This window comes from Pipistrellus hanaki, assembly GCF_964339955.1.
Source record: "Pipistrellus hanaki genome assembly, chromosome: 4".
Taxonomy (NCBI): domain Eukaryota; kingdom Metazoa; phylum Chordata; class Mammalia; order Chiroptera; family Vespertilionidae; genus Pipistrellus; species Pipistrellus hanaki.
In genome coordinates, this window is record NC_140506.1 from 70,844,850 (window position 1) to 70,855,232 (window position 10,383).

The window sequence follows — 10,383 nt, forward strand, 5'->3', positions numbered from 1 at the left end:
CTCAAATAGGGAAAGAGAATGAGAAAAACCAAATATCCTAGATGTGAAGCAATAATGGGGTCAAACTTTGTGTGAACTGAAATCCAAGGAAATTCTGCATGTGAGAAAACTCCAGGAATAGGATCTAGCAAGCCCAAGAAAGGGAATCTAACTACCTTTTCTTTAAGTTTATGTTTTATTTTTAATAAAATCTGACATGTACATAATTTAAAGAGTTAAATACTTCCAATGGCTTGTAAGAAAAAAAATAATAGAAAAACCCTTTCAGTGCTTCTCCATTTCCAACTAGCTCTTCATAAGTAAACACTTTCAGTTCTTATAGTTGATTATTTTGGTATTTAGGTCCATATTTCCAAATAACATAGTTATCTTTTGAATCCTTGATCTCCCCCCACTCCAATTCTATCCATTATCTATTGACTTACCACTGTGGACAATGAGATCTAGCTCTCTAACTTCCCAGTCTTTCTCTCTCTCTCTCCCTCGCTCTCTCTCTTTCTCCCTTCCCTCTCTTTTCCTCCCTCCCTTCCGTGCTCTCTAAAATTCAATTGAAAAAATATCCTCGGGTGAGGATAATATATATATTGCTAATTCTTTATTGTTAATATCTTTCTAACTAAAATGACAAACATATGTTCAGAGGATGGGGTAGATGAGAGAAAGAAAGAGAGAGAGAGAGAGAGGGAGAGAGAGGGAGAGAGAGAGAGAGAGGGAGAGAGAGAGAGAGAGAGAGAGAGAGAGAGAGAGAGAGATTATGTGAGAGAGACACATCCATGGGTTGCCTCACCCATGCACCCCCACCAGGGCAGATCGAACCTGTGACCCAGGTACCTGCCCTTGACCAGAAGTGAATGCTATAACAACTGAGCCATGCCAGGCAAGGCATAATATCCTCTTTATTTCTCCTTATCATGCTCATGCTTTCCTCTACCATCTTCAACATATGAAATATATTTTAATAGCTGTTTTTATGTCTTTGTCTACTAATTTCATCATCTGTGTCATCTCTGGATCTGTTTCTGTTATCTGATTATCTTGCCTTACCATGGGTCATGATTTCCTATTTCTTTGCATCTCTGATATGTTTTACTGCATGCCAGACAGTGTGAATTTTACATTTGGGTGCTGGATTTCTTTGTATTCCTTTAAATATTTATCTCTTTGGGATGCAGCTAAGCTACTTGGAAATAGTTTGGTGAGTCTGAGATTTTTTTCAAGGTCTACTTTTCAGTTTTGTCAGTGGAGACCCAAGCATCCTTTAGTCTAGGGCTAATTTGGCTAGCTCATAGAGATACAATCAGAAATTAAGTTATGAAAAAAAACAACAAACAAAAACAGTAGAACTATCAATAAAATGGGAATAAATGGATGCTTCTCCAGTAGGATAAAATATATTTGCTAACCCAATAGTCAACATCAAGATTAATGGGAAAACAAAGATATACTTTCATTAAAGATAAGGATATTAAGATCTTTAACTTAAGACGTTAACTGGTGTGTGTCACTTTGGAGCTAGGCCTCACCACTGCCTGCTGGACTGTGTGTGCTTCTCTTCACTGTGTGCTCACCCAGTAAGCATGCCCCCACCTCACACGTTCTACTGATGGCCCTCTTGCCAGGCCCCAGCCCTTCCCACAGCACCTCAAAGAACACAGCTATTACTTTGTTAAGATTCATTTGACAGCTTTTATGCCTTGCCCCATGCTAATGAGAACTCTACTTTAGCAAATGAGAGGTACCCAGGCAGACAGTCACATCAGAGAAACTACAGCTTTCTTGTAGAGTTTCTTATAATATTTCTTCCCTTATAAAATAAGAAAAGATAGCTGAGACCAGTTTGGCTCAGTGGATAGAGCGTCGGCCTGCGGGCTCAAGGGTCCCGGGTTCGATTCCGGTCAAGGGCATGTACCTTGGTTGTGGGCACATCCCTAGTAGGGGGTGTGCAGGAGGCAGCTGGTCAATGTCTCTCTCTCATCGATGATTCTAACTCTCTGTCTCTCTCCCTTCCTCTCTGTAAAAAATCAATAAATATATATATATTTTAAAAATAAAAAATAAGAAAAGATATCTACCATTAACTAAGTACGTCTAGATATTTAACAACTTAATTAGACAAGAGAAAGTAATTAGAGATAGAAAAATCAAAAGAAGTTAAAACTGTCATTATTTGAAGATGACGTGACCTCTACCTGGAAAACGAAGATAATCAGCTGGGAAAAGGGTGTTATAAACAGCCAGTGAACTCACTGGGAGACTGGTACAGTCCTGAGGCTGTACTAGAGCGCCCAGCTTTTCGGGAACCAGTCAGGAATTTAGTGGCAGGTTCAACACTATCAGGTTCCTTGTCTCACAGAGGGTGTGGTGATTTATACACTGGGGGAAAAAATGTTTATTCTGTATTTAGGTTTTCTTTCCCAGCAGGTCATGCCTCTGACTATTTCACTATCCCTGGAATTATTGACTTTGCATAATACAAATGTGGTCCATTCAAAATGTCTCCCACCAAGAAACTCACTTCCCAGTGAAAGAAATAAGACAGTTGGCAAGCCGGGGGCCATTATCATATTTCCCATCCACTAGAAGCAGCTGGCCTGATAGAACAATGAAACGTTCTGAAAACAGATCTAGCAGTATCCAGGAGGCAAGGATGCTTTCTTGCAGAAAGTGATATGTGATCTCAAACAGTGACTGAAATGTAGTGTCAATTCTCCCTCCGCTGATATACAATAGATGTCCAAAAACAAAGGGTTGGGTGGAGATGGAGGGTGGCAGCTCTCACTATTACTTTTCTCTAAAAAGGTTTGCTTTCCATCTCCTAAGGATGAGATGTTTTCAGCAGGTAACCCAATAAGAGTTCTACCTCTCCATTTGGGATTCCTCTTGCCACTAGGGCAATGAAGAAGGGGATGTTCCTGCCCTAGTGTGCTCCCCCTGGTTATGAAGGGTTATTACATGTACTCCTTAATAGGGCCTGGGGGGTGGATAGATGTGGGTGCCTCCTTGTACCACTATACCCAGTGGTACAAATTTTTTTAAATAAATCTTTATTGTTCATATTATTACAAATGTTCCCCATTCCCCCCCCCCTCCATTGCTCCCCTTCACCAGGTTCCCACCCCACCCTCTGCCCTTTCCCCACCCCCCATTGTCCTCATCCATAGGTGCACAGTTTATGTTCAGTCTCTTCCCGCACCCCCCCCACTCCTCTTTCCCCCCCGAGAATCGTCAGTTCACTCCCTTTCCATACCTCTGGTTCTATTATATTCACCAGTTAATATTGTTCATCAGATTTTTAAAATTCCCTTGGTTTTTAGATTCACTTGTTGATAGTTATGTATTTGTTGTTCATAATTTTTATCTTTATTTTCTTCCTCTTTCTAAAGAACAGTGGTACAAATTAATAGAAAGCTATCATAATCCATATTAGTGTTCTAGTTTTCCTCCCCCACTATTATATACATCAGGTTTGATAGCAGCTAAGCCTACCAATTTGTTCAGGTTTTGGGATGATAAGAAATAACCGTTGGCTAATGAGAAACCTAGGAGGCATGGGCAGCACTTGGTGACTGTAAATTCTGAAATTGAGAAGAAATGTGTAAAGCGGTTTGAGATGTCACATCGGCACATCTGAATGTGACCTGGTGTTGCTTCCTTTTGAGGATTTAAAGTGCATTTGTGGTTTTGATAACGGAAAAATGGAACAGAGTACACATTGGGGCACCCAGAGCTGTTAGTTCTGGGCTCTCTTCTCTGTCTGCATACTATGCCTAAGCAACCTCATCCAGTCCCAAGGGTTTAAATAACTGCTTTATACCGATGACTCTTAAAACTCCTGCAAATCCAGACTATATATCTACCTGCCTAGTTGATCAACTTCTTGGAGGCATTCCAAGGGTCTCAAGTCAACATGTCCAAAATAAAACTATTAAATTTTAGCTATCAGTATCCCCTGATCTGCTCCTGCTATAGTACCTCCTTTTCCAATAAATGGCACCATAAGCTGCCCAGTTGCTCAAAACAAAATGTAGAGCCTCCCTGTCCATTATGGTTGCCATTAACCACATGTGGCTATTTAAATTTAAAATTGATTTTATTAACATTAAGTAAAATAAAATTTTCAAGTTCTCAGTCTTACTAGCCTCATTTCAAGTGCTCAATAGCTGTGTGGCTAGTAGCTACCATATTTGACAGTCATAAATGGAACATTTCCACCATCAAAAAGAATTCTATTGAATGGCACTTCCCTAAAGAGGTTGTCATTGATTCTTCTTTCCCTCCCCTCCCACATGTAGTCCATTAACAAGTCCTATGGATTTTATATCCAAAACATTCTCTGAATCCATCCCTTTCTTTCCAACCCACTCCTATCACCATGGTCTATGCCACCATTACCTTTAACTGTACTGCTGAACTTATTTCCCAATTGCCCTACTTCCGATCTTACTTACCTATAACCATTTCCCCCATTGTGGACAGAATTATTATTATTATTATTGTTATTGTTATTGTTATTATTTTAAATATATATTTTTATTTATTTCAGAGAGGAAGTGAGAGAAAGAGAGCAGTAGAAACATCAATGATGAGAGAGAATCATTGATTGGCTGCCTCCTGTACGCCCCCCTTCTAGGGATCAAGTCCAGGCCATGTGCCCTTGACTGGAATCGAATCCAGGACCCTTCATTCCACAGGCTGATGCTCTATCCACTGAGCCAAACCAGCTAAGGCCAGAATTATTTTTTTGAAAACTGAAAGTCAGATCACATCTTGCCCTGGCTACAATCTTTCCAATGGCTTCTGTGGCTGAGGCTATGGTTTTATCCTAATTTCCTTTCTCCCTTTCAACATCAGTAACAGAACTTCTCAAGTTTAGGTCAGCACATGGAGGCCCAAAATAAAGAACACATTGTTCAGTTCAGCCAGCATAGCTGAGTGGTTGAGCATTGACCTATGAACTAGGAGGTTCAATTCCTGGTTAGGGCACATGCCTGGGTTGCAGGCTGGATCCTTAGTAGGAGGCGTGCAGGAGGCAGCTAATCAATGATTCTCTCTCATTAATGTTTCTCTCTCTCCCTCTTCCTTCCTCTCTGAAATTAAATTAATATATATATATATATATATATATATATATATATATATATATATTTTTTTTTTTTTTAAAGAATACATTTTTCAGAGATCCAAGATGGCTGCGCCCAGGTGAAGACCTAGCCGCAGCCGCACACAACAATTTTAATAAAATACAACTAAAATATAAAACGGACATTGCCCAGAACTACAGGAAGGTTGACTGACTGGAAATTCTACAGCGAGAAGCAAGGAGAAAACCAGAAGGAGGCTCGGAGGAGCTGGAAAAGACCAAGGTACGGAGACGCGGCGTGCGGAGAGGACGGAGCCGGAGAGGAGGGGGAGGAGGAGTGCCTGGCGGGCGTTCCCTAGCGGAAAGGAGATAAAACTCCGACTGTGCTAGGCCCCCGACTGCTCTGAACCCCAGTTCCCCAGACCCCGGGGACCCAGGCTCAGCCATAGGGAGCCGGGCTGTAAGGCGGGACCCCGGGGAAGCGGCGGCGAAAGGAGGTCCCAGCGGCTCGCACACTGCGCGCAGAGAAGGGACGGTCGGCTGTGCCGCGGGATTGCCCTGGCTGGAAGGAGACTGGGGCTCCAGACTGCTCTGAACGCCACCTCCAACTCCACTTCCAACTGAACTGAACCCCAATACCGGGCTCATTGGGGGAGAGCATATAGACTGTTTGGCAGCAGGCGAAAATCGAGGGCACCTTTCTCTCAGAGGCGCCGGCAGCTAGCACTGAAGGACCCGCATAGGGCGGGGCTGACGGAACCCAAAGCTGCAGGCTCCACCCTGAAACCCCGTCCCATCTGTAACTGCGAAATGCGACAACAAAATAGATCACAAACGAAAGAAATGGAGGACAAAAAGCATCTGGATATAGAGTTCAAATCTACGCTTATAAGGTTTTTCAAGAACTTCCTAGAAAAGATGGATAAGGCCTATGAGGATATGAAAAGAGATCAACTAGAATTAATAAGGAGTCAACAAGAAATGATAAGGGATCAACAAGAAATAAAGAATACATTGTCTGAAATAAAAAATATTTTACAGAGTCCTAAAAACAGAAGGGAAGATTGCAAGAATCAAGTCAAAGATTTGGAACATAAAGAGCCAGAAGACACTCCTCCACAGAAGCTAGAAGGCAAGAGAATCCAGAAAATTGAAGATAATGTAAGAAACCTCTGGGACAACTTGAAGCGAACCAACATCAGAATTATGGGGGTTCCAGAAGATGAGAGAGAGCAAGATATCGAAAACATACTGAAAGAAATAGTGACAGAAAACTTCCCCCACCTGGTGAAAGAATTTGACTTACAAGTCCAGGAAGCGCACAGAACTCCAAACAAAAGGAATCCAAAGAGGACCACACCGAGACACATCATTATTAAAATTCCAAGAGCAAAAGATAAAGAGAGAATATTAAAAGAAGCAAGAGCAAAGAAGGTAGTAACTTATAAAGGAGCACCTATACGATTGTCAGCTGACTTCTCAACAGAAACCATGCAGGCCAGAAGGGAATGGCAAGAAATATTCAAGGTGATGAATAGCAAGAACCTACAGCCAAAAATAAGCTACCCAGCAAAGCTATCACTCAGAATCGAAGGCCAGATAAAGAGTTTCACTAATAAAAAAAACCTAAAGGAGTTCATCACCACCAAACCAGAATTATATGAATTGCTGAAGGGGGTTCTTTCAGAAGAGAAAGTAAACAAAGATAAAAATTATGAACAACAAATACGTAATTATCAACAAGTGAATCTAAAAACCAAGGAAATTAAAAAAAATCTGTTGAATAATATTAACTGTTGAATATAATAGAATCAGAGGTATGGAAGGGGACTGAACTGACGATTCTTGGGGAAAAGGGGAGAGGGGGGCGTGGGAAGAGACTGAACATAAACTGTGCACCTATGGACGAGGACAATGGGGAGAGGGGAAAGGGCAGAGGGTGGGGTGGGAACCTGGTGGAGGAGAGCAATGGTGGTGGTGGGGGGAAGGAACATTTGTAATAATATGAAAAATAAAAACTTATTAAAAAATAAATAAATAAAAATAAAAAAAAAAAAAAAAAAAAAAAAAAAAAAAAAAGCATCTGGATATAGAGTTCAAATCTACGCTTATAAGGTTTTTCAAGAACTTCCTAGAAAAGATGGATAAGGCCTATGAGGATATGAAAAGAGATCAACTAGAATTAATAAGGAGTCAACAAGAAATGATAAGGGATCAACAAGAAATAAAGAATACATTGTCTGAAATAAAAAATATTTTACAGAGTCCTAAAAACAGAAGGGAAGATTGCAAGAATCAAGTCAAAGATTTGGAACATAAAGAGCCAGAAGACACTCCTCCACAGAAGCTAGAAGGCAAGAGAATCCAGAAAATTGAAGATAATGTAAGAAACCTCTGGGACAACTTCAAGCGAACCAACATCAGAATTATGGGGGTCCCAGAAGATGAGAGAGAGCAAGATATCGAAAACATACTGAAAGAAATAGTGAAAGAAAACTTCCCCCACCTGGTGAAAGAATTAGACTTACAAGTCCAGGAAGCGCACAGAACTCCAAACAAAAGGAATCCAAAGAGGACCACACCGAGACACATCATTATTAAAATTCCAAGAGCAAAAGACAAAGAGAGAATATTAAAAGAAGCAAGAGCAAAGAAGGTAAAGGTAGTAACTTATAAAGGAGCACCTATACGATTGTCAGCTGACTTCTCAACAGAAACCATGCAGGCCAGAAGGGAATGGCAAGAAATATTCAAGGTGATGAATAGCAAGAACCTACAGCCAAAAATAATCTACCCAGCAAAACTATCACTCAGAATCAAAGGCCAGATAAAGAGCTTCACTAATAAAAAAAAGCTAAAGGAGTTCATCACCACCAAACCAGAATTATATGAATTGCTGAAGGGGGTTCTTTCAGAAGAGAAAGTAAACAAAGATAAAAATTATGAACAACAAATACGTAATTATCAACAAGTGAATCTAAAAACCAAGGAAATTAAAAAAATCTGATGAACAATATTAACTGTTGAATATAATAGAATCAGAGGTATGGAAGGGGAGTGAACTGATGATTCTTGGGGAAAAGGGGAGAGGGGGGCGTGGGAAGAGACTGAACATAAACTGTGCACCTATGGATGAGGACAGTGGGGAGAGGGGAAAGGGCAGAGGGTGGGGTGGGAACCTGGTGGAGGAGAGCAATGGTGGGGGGGGAAAAGGAACATTTGTAATAATATGAAAAATAAAAACTTATTAAAAAAAAATAAAACAAGTAAAACCAAAAAAAAAAAAAAAAAAAAAAAAAAAAAAAAAAAAAAAGAATACATTTTTCAGAGTCCCTCTTTGCACTTAGGTGTGTTCATGTGACTGAGTTCTGATCAATGTGTACAGTTTCATGGCATGTCCTTAAATAGAACAGGATCTCCCTGCTGCTGTAACAGACATGGTGGCTGAAGCTAGGATTGATCACGAGGTAAACTTGGGAGTGTAGGTGATGCATTATGGAGCAACAAGGTAGAAGGAGCCTAGGTCTCTGGCACAGTGGAGCAGCCCACTAGCCCTGGAATGCCTACATAGACTATCTCATGAGAGAGAAATAAACTTCACCTGGCTTAAGCCCCAATTATTTTGGATTTTATGTCACAGTGGGACCTAATTCTAATGAATTCAGCCAGCTTCCCATCACACTTAGAAAAAAATCCAAACTCCTAACCAAAGTCTGGAAAGTTCTGCATAATCTGGTTCCACTCCAGTATAATCCCTCCCACTTTTCACTCATTTCACCATGCTTCACCCACTCTGGCTTTCTTTTCTGCTGCTTCAACACACAAAACTTCTTCGTGCTTTAGGGCTTTATACTTCCTTCTGCTTGGCTTGCTCCTTCTTAGGTCTCCTCATGGCTGACTCCTTTTTGTTAATCGGGTTTCAGCTTAAATATCACTGCATTAGAGATAGTTTTACTGAACAGTCTAAAATATCCAACAAGTCACTTAAAAAAAAAGTTTTTATTGATTTCAGAGAGAGAAAAACATCAACAATGAGAGAGAATCACTGATGAGTGCCCACAATCTGATCATATTCCCTGATGGGGATTCCATGACCTCCTGGTTCACATTCAACCACTGAGTAACACGGGCTGGGAAAGTCACTCTCGTTTACAATAGCTTATTTTAATTTTCTGCATTGAACATATCACTAACTGATGATTCTGTAACTATTCATTGTGTGCCTTCCCCTACTAGCATGTAAGCTCCTTGAAGATAGGAATTTGATTGGTTGTCCAGAACAGTACCTGAAACCTAGTAGGTAGTCAATAAGTGTTTGTCAAATGAATGGTCAAATGCTATTCCCTGGGTTGTGTGGTGATGAAAAGCAGGGTCCTAAAGTACGATGACCCAGACAGGCCCCGCCAGTGGCTCCTTGGTTGGGCATCAACCCACCAACCAAGAGGTCACCAGTTGATTTCTGTTCAGGGCACATGCACAGGTTGCAGTCTTGACCCCCAGAAGGGGGCATGCAACACACAAATATCCTTTCTCTCTATTCATTGATGTGTCTATCTCTCCTTCCTTCCTCTCTCTGAAACGAAAGAAAACATCTATATCTATACCTATATCTATATCTATATCTATATCTATATCTATATCTATATCTATATCTATTGATATGTAGTAAGACGACTCATATCTGAATTCTGGCTAGGCCACGTACCAGTGTGTGACCTACTGTAAATTGTATAACCTAATACTGTAAAATGAAATTTCCTATGTAATAGGGTAGGATTAAATGATTAAGCATGTGTAAAGCACTCTCTCTCTTCCCTCCCTTCCTCTGAGAGCTCCATCTTTCCTTTTCCCCTTGCACTCCTTATGGCCACTTCTCTTCTGCTTTGCATATTCTCTGTACAGTCTAGATAAGACCAGGACTTTGAAATTTGGCGGGAATTAATGTCATCAGTAGGGGAGAACCAGAACTGCGCATGCGCGGGACTATCTAAACCCCCCCCTCCCCACTGCCTGCTACCTTTGCAACCTTGACAGCCAATCAGAATAGGCGTTGGAGCCCAAGTTCCGAGAATTCACCCTTTTAGTCCGGGAGGCGGGCGCCTTGCAGGCTGTGGCACGATGGGGAGGGAACAAGAAGGGGCCACGCACGGTCTTCGCGGCCAGGATCCCCGCGGGCCAATGGCAGAGGCCTGAGGTCTCCAGGCAGTAGGGTGTGGCATCGGCCGCTACCGCAACTAGAGGCCGGCTAACGTCGGGCCAATCAGAGTGAGGAGGTGGGAGGGGACTAGCCAATCAGCGCGCAG